The 13,591-nt window shown below is 41.4% G+C and overlaps 1 long non-coding RNA gene across 1 annotated transcript in view; it reads left to right on the top strand.

Annotated features, from left to right (window-relative positions):
• The window catches only part of LOC141420767 (uncharacterized), a 186,811-nt gene extending 176,201 nt beyond the window's left edge, over positions 1-10,610 (top strand). The window contains exon 5 of the long non-coding RNA XR_012445377.1: positions 9,450-10,610. This is a non-coding gene — a long non-coding RNA (uncharacterized lncRNA). The remainder of the gene's footprint in view (positions 1-9,449) is intronic.
• Positions 10,611-13,591: the final 2,981 nt, after the last annotated feature.

The raw sequence follows: 13,591 nt of genomic DNA, 5'->3' as shown, positions 1-13,591 counted from the left end.
TCAATGAACCAATTAAAAAATGGGCAACTGAACTTAATAGAACTTTCTCAAAAGAAGAAATTCAAATGGCCAAAAAACACACGAAAAAATGCTCACCATCTCTAGCCACAAAGGAAATGCAAATCAAAACCTGTTATGCAAATCACCCCTGTTAGAATAGCTATCATCAAAAACACCACCACCAACATGTGTTGGCAAGGATGTGGGGAAAAAGGAACCCTAGTCCACTGCTGGCAGGAATGCAAGCTGGTACAACCACTCTGGAAAAACATTTGCAGGCTCCTTAAAAATCTAAACATAGACCTGCCATATGATTCAGCAATCCCACTCCTGGGGATATACCCAAAGGAATGTGACACAGGTTACTCCAGAGGCACCTGCACACCCATGTTTATTGCAGTGCTATTCACAATAGCCAAGTTATGGGAACAACCAAGATGCCCCACTATTGATGAATGGATCAAGAAAATGTGGTACTTGTACACAATGGAATTTTACTCAGCCATGAAGAAGAATGAAATCTTATCATTTGCAGGTAAATGGATGAAACTAGAGAACATCATTCTGAGTGACGTCAGCCAAGCCCAGAAGACCAAAAATCGTATGTTCTCCCTCATATGCGGCCTTTAGATCTAGGGCAAATGCAGCAATGTGGTTGGACTTGGATCACATGACAAGGGGAGAGCACATTTGGGTGATATAGATATAGGCAGAAAACCCAAAACATGAAAGTGTTTGATGTTCCCACTCCAGAGGAACTAATACAGAAAACTTAAAGTAACAGAGGTTATCATGAGAAGGGGATCAGTAACCAGGGTAAAGATCATTTAGAGATGAATCAACATGGGTCATAACACGTGTACATGAAAGCAATGCTAGGAATATTTCTGTATAGCTATCCTCAACTCAACTAGCAAAAACACTTTGTCTTCCTTATTAGACTTGTCTCTTTTTTTCAACAAAACTAGTGATAAAGGCAGAACAGGACCTTCCTGGAACTGAGGGGGAAAGAGGAGAGTGGTTCAGGGTGGGGGGCGGGGGGGAGAAATGACCCAAACAATGTATGCACATGTGAATAAAAGAATAAAAATAAAAGAAAAAAGAAAAAAAAAAAAAAAGAAACAACAAAAACATAAAAATCTATTTAAAAAAAAATTGAGTTACCTGGATGGTTGTGTCCTTTTAGTTAAGATTGTCCTGTAAACCTAAGTAAGAATGTGGGCATCGGTGTGGGTATATACGTGTGGGTGCATGGCAGAGGGTGTCTTCCTCACGGTGATCCTGAGCAGCAGTGGGGTGACATGCTTAAGTACCCCATTAAAGCTGCCAGACCTGAGCCTACACTGACTCTGAGGGGAACCGGTCAATCTGGGCAAGACCTGCTAAGATGTTTCTGAGTCTGTGGCAACTGTGTCATCCTGTGGCAAAGTCTGCATTTGCCCCATCTTTCTACTTTGGCTTTTCCCAGGAGCAGTTGATGTGGTGTGTTACTGGCATAGGGGTAGCTAGTAGAGCCAAAGTTAGTTCCATCCTTTTCAGAGGCAAAGGATGCATTTCAGCATACATCTGGCACGCAGATATTTATCAAAGCTGGCATTGTTTCTCAGGTAGCCTCTTTCCCTCCTGCCACACTTAAGAGTTCAAAACATAGCTGGCGGCTCTCTAGCTTAGTGGTCTTTGTGTCTCTCACCACTTATTTCCTATATTGGAAACTTCCGCCTTTCTTCCTTCCTTGTGGCAGACATACTAATGACCAGGATTGTTCAGGATTCCTGTGAGACTTCCCTGAGCTCTGGGCTTATTCCCCAGCCAAGATGGTGAGATATAAAAGAGACAGAGACTGTGGGACAGAGAGTGGACCTTAATGTGCCTTGAAAGCAGGAAACATATTACTAGGTTCTGGTGGCTTTAAGAACTAGAGATGTATTTATTTTCTGAATAAAACTAACAAGAATATTCCATATGCTTGGCTTGTCTTAAGAAAGCTGAACTCAGCTGTCTTCTGTTTTCCTGATACTGAGTAGCAAAATGCACCCTCTCCCCTTTGCCCTCTTCTCCCATGGTGGTGAATGAGCTCTGAAATCCCTTTGATTCTGAATGAGCAGCAGAATGAAAGGGCCTTCATTTAAAATGGGGAGGCCGAGCCAGCTAGCTTTCTCTCCAGCTCCCTCAGCGAGCACAGCAGCCGACCTTTTGGCTCAGCAACTGGCCTGCTAGTTAAATGCAACCACTGAACAATCACTTTACAGGATTTCCTGCTTATTAAAAATGGAGTATGGTCACCAGGGATTCAAACATAAAGGTAATAAAAGAGCACCTAATAAAAACTTTAACATGTGTGCGCACACATTCCAAGACTGGTAGGTAGAGAGATCTTTAACCTCCACTAACCCCTTAAGACTAGGATTTGAAATCCAGGAATGATGAAATAAAAGTAGAGCTATAAAATTGGAATTAGAGGACACTTTAAAACCCTTAAGATTTTTTCCTCTCAATTGTCTCCTAAATGATGAAATAGTGATACTCATACCTAATTCATAATTTTTATATTCAACATATGGGTTCTAGTTGTATAAATCAGTTTAAAAAAAGGAAAATTTTGCACCACATTTAATGACAAAACCATTTTCTAATTTAAATTAATGAATTAAGAGTTTATATTTAGAAAATCAGAGTATTAGCTATTATAACCTTGGATGACATACATCTTATGGGATGGCACAAATTGTCACTATTCTTATCTGCTAATGAATAAAAATACAGAAAACACATTTTATGAAAAGTTTCTAACTTTGTCTTCTTATTACTTTCTCTGTGGCTAATTTTTGGTAACTTCTGGTTTTCAATATAATGATCAAAATGTGTAGCTGTCCCCCAAGTCTGTTATATAAATCTCCTTGCTTCCTATTATTCATCTATCTTTTCTAAACTTTAAAATTTTTCCTCCAGAGGAGAAATTCTGGTTGTTCTCATATGGAGCACAGTGAGACTGTTGGTGTCATATTTATTAGTTTCTGTTCCTAAATGTAGGCGGATTGGAAAGAAATCAACACAGAAGGTAAGGAATTACCTTCACATTGACCAGTGGTAAATGCCATTATTTCCTAAACGAAGAAACTGTGATGCTAAATAGATTGCTTATACCCAATTTGTATTTTCTGTGTCTCAAAATGTGAACAGATCCCGAAAGCCATATTTGTGGTGTGATGGAGAGCGCTCAGAACCGCCAGCAGTAGACCCATCTTGCTCTATCTCTCCTGCTAACAACTTGTTTCACTTTAGACGAGACACATTTCATCTTTGTCCCTTTGTCTCTATGTCTGTGAAATGGATTGTTTATGTGTGTGTGTGAGTGTTGAGGGGGAGCCAGATAATCTCTGAGCTTTCCCACTCTGATTTTTTCAATATGGAATCAGAACAACATGAAAGCCCCTCCTGAGATCAGTTATTCCATTGCCTTGTGTTATGTCAATTCTGTACCAAAATCATTTGGGATAAAAGGTACCTGGCCTGAGTTATCAATAAAATGACAACTCATGTATACAGTGCTTTCTATGTGAGTGTCTAATAAATGTAGCTGGAAGAAATATCTCCAGCTGTTTCCACCCAGAGCATGGGGAAGAGAATGCCCCTTGCTGAAAAAATAGATTGGACTCCTTCTTATCATATCCATAAAAAGGCAAGGGCTGTGTAGGTTTTTGTCCACTATCATATTGTGGTGCCTAGCAAGGTGCCTGTAAGGCAGATAAACCTCCGTTGAACGAATGAATACGTAAGTGACCCATTCAGCAGGATCTTTGTGTGGTTAAGGTTTTAAGAGAATTCTGGCTTTCTAACAGGGCTTTCTGATTCTAGGAAAGCAATGGGACATAATTTGTAAGCGGGGGTAAGGGCTAGGGAACGAAAGACAAAGGAAAAAAATGGCACTGCTTTGAACAATAATGTAAGTCTTACTTCATTGTGAGTTAAAGCTGAGTTAGGAGAATATTTCTCTTCTTTGCCATTGGTTTAGAATGTTAGAATTTCTGAGTGTGCCAAACATTAAGGATAGATGTATCTTTAGCTCACCTCCTGAAGGGGATGAAGTCAGGGAGCCCTCACCCATGCTGTGTTTTGCTGCAGGAATTAACAGTGTCAAAAAGCCCTGATGCAACCCTGGGACATGAAGCACCAAGGCAACCGTCATCAGTTATTCTGGAGGCCCCTGGGTCTCATTCCAGACTGAATATCTCATATCTGGAACATGTTCTTCAGCAGAGGAGTTAGAGCCTATGAGTAGACAGGGGGCTCAAAGAGTTTGGAGAGAAGCACAGGCTGGAAGGAAGTTGGTCTTGAAGACAGGCAGACATGGGAACAAGGTTAGGATCTGGGATTTTCTGGCCTCCATGAAAGATTTGACTACTTAGGTATTTTTCTTTTGGAGTATAAAAAAATTTATATTTAGTGAAAGGTTTAAAAACTCCCCTTCCTTTCTGTAAGTTTCCCTTAATTATTTTAACCTTTCAGAAGATTTTGATATTCCCAGTTCTTCTGCCATTTCAGGAGCTTAAAAGGGTTAGGAAAGAACACAAAAGGGCAATTTTATTAGCGTGACTTTCCATATTTGCTTTTTTATGTCAAGAGAGCAAACTCCTACAAACTAACCTTTGGCACCCAAGAAGGTCGTAGTGATGCCAAACACATACAGCTGAGTCCCTGTGCCCAGAGAATACTAGTCTGGCTGCCATTGTGATTAGAATACCTTTCAAAATGAATGTCTACAAATGAGGTTCACTGAATTCTTGAGCACTAATGTTTTCATCATGTAATTAATAGTACAGATGTGGTGAAAGCAGCTGTGGCTCCTTCAAGAACCATATTAGCTCAATCCTTTACGTTACTATAGGACCACTATTATCCTGAATGCTTCTTTGTCCATAATTGGCTATTCAATTGGATGAAAATTACCACCAGCAAGAGCAGCACAGGAATATAAAGAACAAACATTTGTTCTCATTGTAAAAGGAAATACTTTGGAAGATAGATTTCCTGGTGTGTCATTCTCTTCTGGCCTCCAAGTTCAGCATGCAGTCCTGAACTCTATGATTGCTTGGCTTTCCATTAGATCATGGAGATTTGGAAAGTAGAGCCTGTCAGTTCAGAAAACTCTGCTCTTCCCTGGGACCACACAAGCCAGAAGCTTTAAAGTGCCACTCAGGCAGGAAAATAGAGGCTAAGTCTAATAACTTTTTCTTTTCTTATCTTTCAGTTGGAAAAACCATTCTTCCATAATTACTGAAGGCAGAAGTTGTTTAAATTGGAAAATTATTTAAGTTGTTTATTTGTGTCGTTGTTACTATTAAGATAGCTTTTCATTCTTTTAGAACATGTTACAGCCACATCTCAATAGCTTAATTTGAATTAATTTTTTAAAGGGATGAACTAACACCACATTTTGCTTGTAAATATAAGGATCAGTGGATGCCCCAGGCTCTCATAAAGCAGGGGTCCATTCAGTGAGGAAGAGAAAACAGAAGACCAAGCCTTTTTATTGGAGGACTCCCACCCATAGGCTTGTGGCTTGAGAAAGATTTTCTTTCTCAATGAGTATACTATTAAAATTAAGTGGGTTCAAGAGGTTTTATTTTTGTGGTATTTGAACTATGAATATATAGACATCTGCAAATGTCAATCATATGACTTCTGTGGGCACAATGAATTGTTTGTGCTCACACATATGCTGACAGCATTTGTTTTATGCACCTGCTTCTTCTCCAGTTCCAGTTTGCTTCAATCTTTTGATTTTGTTTTAATGTGCAGGCGTTTGCTGAAGTGTAACCACTTAGGGAGCATCTGGGCTCACATGGGTTTTAAAACTGAATCCACATTTTTGCAATTTCTCAGCTCTCACTCCAGATTAGAAAAAAAGAATATATCATAGTAACCAGTATTAATAGTTCTTTCACATTTTACAGTGCTTATATTTGCTTGTTGGTTATAATCCTTAATTTGGAGTTTGGCACCTTGCTTTGTTCAGATTCCCACAGGCTTTACAGTAATGCTTATTATTTGCATTGATTTTCAATCATTAATTAATTAACTCATCCATGTCCTTCACCATCCTCCTTTAATGAATCAATAAGAAAAGTAGGTCAAACAGAGGTTAAATGACTGGGCCAGGGCCGAATGTGCCAAATTGTTCCATTCATTTTTTTAATTTCCAGGAAGGATAACATATTTTAGTTCAGGGCTCACTGAAATTTGCAACTTCAATGGTACAATTCAAGGTTAGTTAATCTGGAGGAAACACTTGCTCTTTGTGTAGTGTTAGGTTCTCAAGTAGAAACAAGAATGCTGTGACTTCTTAAAATCATGACCCCCTCTGTTATCTACAGGTTCAGGCCATGCCTTTGCATAGGAGTAAGGTCTCTAATCTTTTCTTGAGGAGAAACTATTGTTTGATGCTTTCTAAAATCTAATAATTATTTCCCTGAAATGTAGTCCTGCCCTGGATAGGGAAATTAGGACAGGGCAGGCAAGACTTTGGGCTATGGTGTTCTTCCCAGAAGACTTTTGCAAAGAAGGGGATACTGGGATGGCAGCTGAACTGAAGATCAGGCAGATGTAAGTTGAAGACTGATAGTATGCATCTCACCTATCTCAGAGCCCATTGGGGAAGTAGGCATAAAGGAACACAGGCAAGAAAGCTCTCCCAACATCTTACCAAATGTCTAGAAAATTTGCTTTTCCTGCCCTATCTCACACTTGGGATCTTCAAGGCCCTGTTAGTGTCCTGTGGTACACTGGGACTTTAATAAAGACCTGTTTGATTGGTTATTATACTGAGCTAAGAATAACATCTGAGCTGGGAAGAAATGATGCTGCTATGAGAAAAGAGCAAAGAAGAGGTGGAAGCCAGAGTCCAGTTTGAAGAGTGGTCCACTTTGGGGCAAATGGACTGGAGAAGAGAGGCAGTTCCCAGAGAGTGGTAAACACTCTGAGATGGTCACTAGGCTTCTTTTACCCAAATGACCTAAAAACAGCTAAATGGAATGTTGTCTGAGTTTTTTAGGGCTACTATATAAAAATTACCACAAAACTAGTAACTTCAAACTCTAAAGCCTCAGGGGTGAATCCATTCCAAAGTCTTTTCCCCAGCATCTGATGGCTGCCTGCAACTATTGGGTTCTTTGCCTTGCAGCTGCATGACTAATCTCTGCCTCCATCTTCTCATGGCCACCTTCCCTCTGGGTCTTTTTGTCTTTGTGTCTTAAGTTTCCTTCTTTCTCTTATAAGGGCTCCTGTTATTGGACTTAGGGATTTTTCTGAGTCCAGGATGATTTAATGTCTCTTAACCTTAATTATATGTTTCAAAGACCCCATTTCTGAATAAGAACTTATTCACAGGTGCCAAGGATAGGACTTGGATATATCTTTTTGGGAGATCTGTCTTGCAGATGCCATCCTCAAACCATGGATCTAGGAAGAAGCTATTTCAGTCTCTAGACACTGCACACCTGGGTCTCCCTGTGACTTCAGGCAGATTGACAATGAGTGATTCAAGAGGAAGACTTGACAAATACTTCCTTTCCCTTCTCTCTGATACAACTGTCCTCGGCCACTTTAATGCCCACACTCTTTAGCAAGCCACACAGCTCTTTATGATATTAACTCTGACAGACTCTGGAGGGCTGCTGAGCCTTCTGTCAGCGGTGCAGACATGACCTCTGCTAAAAGGACATCACAGTGCCATAATTTGGTAGTGAGTGCCCCAGTACCTAGCAGAAAATACGTCCACCCAGCCAGTGCTTGTCAAATCCACACACTTGGATGCTGCCAACCAATTACCCATGCTCATGCATAGGTATTTTGTGGTCTGTTGGCTTTAAAAAACAACCTGTTTCCTCTTTCTCTAAAATCTCATCTCCCTGAGCCCAGACTCTCTGCTACATTGGGCTTCCTGCTTGGCAGTAAAAAAATCTTTCCCTTTATGTTCAGTCATTGGTTCCTTAATTTTTACTTCTTAAAAACACTCCTATCTATGTCTAAAGCTTCATGCTTTCCCCATTCTCACCAAAGCTCTTTGGCGTTCTATCCATTCCAAACTTCTTAGAGTTCTCGAAACACCCTTGTTTTCATTTCTCTGTGATTTTGTCCATGTCGTTCCCTTTTCCAGGAGCACCAAATGCCCTGTGTAGATCTAGCTATCCTGGAAGCTGAGGTGTTGTGTCTTCTGACTCTGCATCAGGCCCAGCAGCTTCTTGTTGGGCATTCCCATCGAAGTTTAATAAACATTAATAAGAGAGCTTGGCACACCTGTCCAACTTGGGAGTTGAATTTTTTTAAAACTACGAGTCAACATCCCATTAGTATGTGTCAAAGTCATATAGGAGAATGATGGAGGGAGTAAATCCAATGATGATGTATTGTAAGAACTTTGGTAAATATCACAATGTACCCCCAGTATAATAATATTAAAAGACCAAAATTGAAATAGAAGGGAAAATATTAGAGTATACTGCATATACCACATACCTTGGTATGTGGACTTTTGCTGTTGCATGTTTTTGTATGTCAATGTATTGTTGTTATGGGGGGCAGTACTGGGCTTGAACACACAAATTTGTGTTTTCTTGGCAGCACCTCCAGCTCTCTTTGCTCTGGTTATTTTGGAGATAGGATCTTGTTTTTTGCTCAGGTCATCCTGGACCACAGTCCTATTTTATACTTTCTGCTATAGCTTGGCTAATAGGCATGTACCACCATGCCCGGTTTTTTTACATTGAGATGGGTCTCACAAACTTTTTGTCCAGGCTGGCCTGGAACCTCAATCTTCCTCATCTCAGCCTCCTAAGTAGCTAGGATTACAGGCATGAGCCACTGGTGCCCTGTGTGTGTGTGTGTGTGTGTGTGTGTGTGTGTGTGTTGGTTCTGGGGTTTTTGTTACTGTGTTGAACATTAGACTGTGAGCTAGGACTTGCCTCAGTTTCCTTTGTATGCCCACGTCCCAGTCAAGGGTTGGCATACAGTTGACAGTCAATAAATGCTGGATGAATCCAAGAATCAGTGCAAATGTTTGAATTCTGCAAATAAAAAAAAAGCCTCCACATTTCCTCAGGGGTCAAGAAGAGTGATGTCAAAACTCTGGGGACTGCAAAGCATCCTGTGAACCATACCCAGGTTTACAAACAGGAGGAGCCAGAGTTTTGGAGCAAGCCAGGTCTGTGTCTTCTGGAGGTTTAAGCTCCAGTTCAGCTAACATTTAGTTAGCATCCACCTCCTTTCCACATGCTGTTTCATTTAGTTTTACAAAAATGCTGCATTCTCATATTCCCTGTGCAGTTGGTGAGATGGAGGCATAGAGAGGATTAAATGTTGCTTTAAACTATACCACAAACTCTCAGCAAGGAGTAAACCTGAATCTGCATCTTTTATCACTTAGGTGAATGTTCATTCTTTATTTTTGTCAGGGAAGTGTACAAGTCAAGAGCGTGGCAGCTTCTAGAAGACTATGCAGGAGGAGAAGGCAGCACAGGCCACTTGCTCAGACACAACATGTGGAAATGGCCACACAGAGAAGAAATGCGTTCCCACATATCTGTGACAAAGACTTCCAAGGACTGTGAAGAAGTGATTTGAGTAGGCGCGTCAAAGTCCATTAGCCAAAAGCAGGGGACATAGCTCTGTATGCGTGACGGGAAGTATTTGTCATACAGTTGTGCTGTCACGGATGGGTGCCATCAGCAGCTGTTGTGAGCTATTTGCACATTAACCACACAATCATGGAGATTGATTTGGGAGCCTAGTCCCTGAGCCTCCACCCTATCTGTCTGCCTCTGCCTGCTCCCTCTTTCCTCACCCTTGCTTACTATCTGCTCCCCCTGCCCCTAGACACCTCCTACTTCCACCTGGATGCCTGAGAGCAGATGTGGACGAGCCATATGTTCCTTCACTCTGACTCATGTTGCTGTGCTTTTTGATTGGCTTGAGTTGGACTGTGATTAGTGTTTATTGTTATCACCACTAAGTCAGATAATGGTGATGGCTATTGATTTGCCCAGTATAAACCTCTTTGTTTATTAGGAATCCCGCATACAATGAAAGGAACACGTTGAAAATTAAAAAACCATTTATCTTTATTTATCTAAGATGGGCAAGTACCAAGACTGTGTCCTTGGTTCTGTCCTGTTGAACATTTTTATTAGGGACTTGGATCAAGACATAAAAGACCTGCTGATCAAATTTGCAAGTGGCACAAAGCTGGGAAGGATGGCTAATGGGCTAGAAAGTAGAGCAGACTTTCAAAAGATTTTGACAAATGGAACAAAAAGCCAAAACCAACAGAAAAAAATCTCATAAGATACTTGAGGTCCTGCACTTACGACAAATAAAAGTCAGTTTCAAAAGTATCTAGAGTGGGAGGAAGACGCCAATCTTTGTAGCAGTTCTAATGGAAATAACTAAAGGCTTTTAGTGGATGAAAGCCCCAATGTAAGTCAACAAAAAGATGGTACGAAATTAGTCTGCATGAATGGAGTCACGGTGTCCATCCCAACAAACTCTACATGAATACAACCCCATCTATAGAACCCCGAGTGTCTGTCATATTGTAAATGAAAATAAAAACATGTTGCTTGCTTATTGATGGATTGGTTGATTGAAATTATCAAATTTTTCTTAAAAAATTACCAGAGTAGCTGGATGTGCAGTGACTCAAGCCTGTAATCCTAGCTACTCAGGGGCTACTCAGGAGATGGAGATGGGGAGGATAGTGGTTTGAGGCCAGCCCTGGCAAAAAGTTCATGAGATCCTATCTGAATCAATGGCTGGGTGTGGTGGCAAGGACCTGTCATCCCAACTATCCAGAGAAGCACAAATAGAATGATCAGACACAGGCTGGCCGAGTCATAAAGTGAGACCTAATCTCAAAAACAAGCAGCTGAAGGTGTGGCTCAAGTGCTAGAGTGCTTGCCTAGTAAGCATGATGTCCTATTAAGAAAGCAAAAGGCATTTTTTGAAAATATCACAATGGAACCTCTTCATACAATTAACATATGCTAATAAAAAATTAACCAATGCAAAAAGGGCTGGTGGATTGGTTTAAGAGGTAGCATGCTTGCCCAGCAAGCTTGAGGCTCTGAGTTTAAACTGCAGTGTCACCAAAAACATTAAAAAATGAAAAAAAATTGCCAGAGTAACTGGTTAACTGCAGCTAACAAAACATTGTAAGCATATTTAAAAATCAGTAATCTTCCTTATAACATTCCCCATGTAGGCAAACTACATCCACACCATTGTGCAGTCTTTCACACTATTTTCCATGTTAATACACACATATTAAAACAAATAGACACATATAAGATTTTTGCGGGAATTATTTTTCATAAAGTGAATCCTGCAAACACCATTACTCTCCAGCTTTCTTCACTTGAAAAATGTATCATTGACACTTCTCCTGGTTCGTATGTGGAGATCTAAAGTAGATTATAAATGTTTACTATTGCATAACTCTCTTCACACTTAAGAGAGAAACGGGGAGGGGATGACTTTCCAGGGCAACATGGTGGCAGATGGAGCCCAAAGCTATGATATAGAAAGAATGATGGAAGCAACCCGAGAATTGAACTGGGACAAGGGGAGGTGGGTGGAGAAGGGGATGCTGGGTGCCTTAATTAATCCTGGAGTTTTGCTCCAGGTGGGGTTGGACAAGTTAATGCTTCTATGTTTAGTTCCTTGTCAGGACAGGACTGGGGAAGGGGAGAGGGTGGAGACTGCTTCCTTCTGGTGGTGGAAGGATGTTCCAGACAACAGCCTCTGGGGTTAGCAAGTGTGGCCCACTCCACGCCCAGAGAGCTGGCAGGCTTGGAGCAACTTCCACAGAAAGCACATTATAAAAACATTAGGCAAAATAATAAAAATAACAACATTAAAAAGAAAAATTGCTGTAGAAACCAAACAAACCCAGCCCTACAGCTGAGGCAGGCAGCAGCCCGGATGTGGTTGGCATGCTTAGCAGAAATTTGATTTCGATGAATTTCATTGTCAGTGTAGCCCGGGCATGAATCACCCTCCTCCGCCTTTCTCATCATTCTAATACCACCGATTTAGGGAGCATGGCATTAGAGAGACAAAGAGGCTCACAAATGGCGTCAGCCAGGGGCCCCCCTGGGCCCACGCAACGCTGGGCTCAGCCAGGAGGTAGTTTTCTGCTGTTATGGACCCATAAATCTGAAGTGAGAGTTCTGGAGGGAGCTGGGGCCTGGTGAAGCCCATGCTAGAGAAAGGAGCTCTCAGCAGACTCCCAGGGCTTAGTTTCCTGATCCCAAGCCTTTGCTCCTTGGGTGGCTAAGGGAAGCCACCTGCCCTGGCAGAGACAAAATGCAGCGACTGGAGGCAGCACTGGAGAGATACACTCATGATCAGGGAATCCCAGGTAGCTCTGAAGTCATGCTTTAATTTTAATTTTAATGAATTATTTAGGTGTTTTTTTTTTTTTTTTTGAGGAAGGGTGTGGCTGTACAGTCCAGGCTGACCTCAAACTCATGATCCTTCTGACTCATACTCTTAAGTGCTGGGATTATAATATGCAACACCATGCCTGGTTGTTTTTGGTTTTTTTTGGTGGTACTAGGGTTTGAACTCAGGGCCTTGTGCTTACTAAGCAGATGCTCTATCACTTGAACCATGCCCCCAGTTTATTTATTTTCAGATAGGGTCTTGCTTTTTACCTGGAGCGTTTTTCATAGCTGGGACCACAGATGCATACCACTATACCCAGCATGTTTGTTGAGATGGGGTCTTGCGAACTACCCACCCCCCCACCCCACCGCCACTTACCCACTGGCCTCAAACCTTGATCCTCCCCATCTCTACTTCCTGAGAAGAGTAGCTGGGATTACAGGTGAGAAACACCACATCTGGCCTTAATTTTATTTTTTGATGGATATGTATTTGGTCCTTAACCAGGTGCCAGGCACAGAGCAAAGTACTTCACAAGAGGAGTTGGGGCTCAAGAAATGAAGGTACCTGGCCCAGTCACACAGCTGGCCAGAACAGGAGCCAAGGCTTGAGCTTTGGTGTATCTAACTCCAGCACTTACATCTTGTCATGAATAGTTGATGAGGCCACATGGTCACGAGAAGGGTTGTGGGAAAAAGTGGACCCTCCTAAAGCCTGTATTACCTCTCTTCTATTATAAACCCAACCCATTTCCAAATTCAAACGTTCAACTTACTCTCATTTATCTAAGCCCTCAAGGTTGCTTAGGGGATGGGCACCCGTTTTACTAATCCCAGGGCTTCAGGCTGTTATACCCACACAGGTAATGGAAACAGACACTGGAAATTAGAACTAGAAAAATCCACAAAGCACTGAGGTTGGCTGTGGTGTGCACTTTTGAACCAGCAGATAGCACTGATGTTTTTTTCTTCTTCGTCATGGAGAGCTGGTGAAAGACAATGGTCAGGAATATAATCCTAATCATTAAACATGGATCCCAGAGTTGAATGATCTGGATTCAAGTCATGGTTCTGCCTCAGTTTGCTTAGTCTTACAGGAAATAGGGACAGTAATGAGATTAAATAAGTTCTTCCATATAGCGATGTTGCTCAGT

Source organism: Castor canadensis, chromosome 1 (assembly GCF_047511655.1).
Source record: "Castor canadensis chromosome 1, mCasCan1.hap1v2, whole genome shotgun sequence".
Taxonomy (NCBI): Eukaryota; Metazoa; Chordata; class Mammalia; order Rodentia; family Castoridae; genus Castor; species Castor canadensis.
Note: the sequence above shows the minus strand (reverse complement) of the source record. Positions and strands in the feature narration are given on the sequence as shown.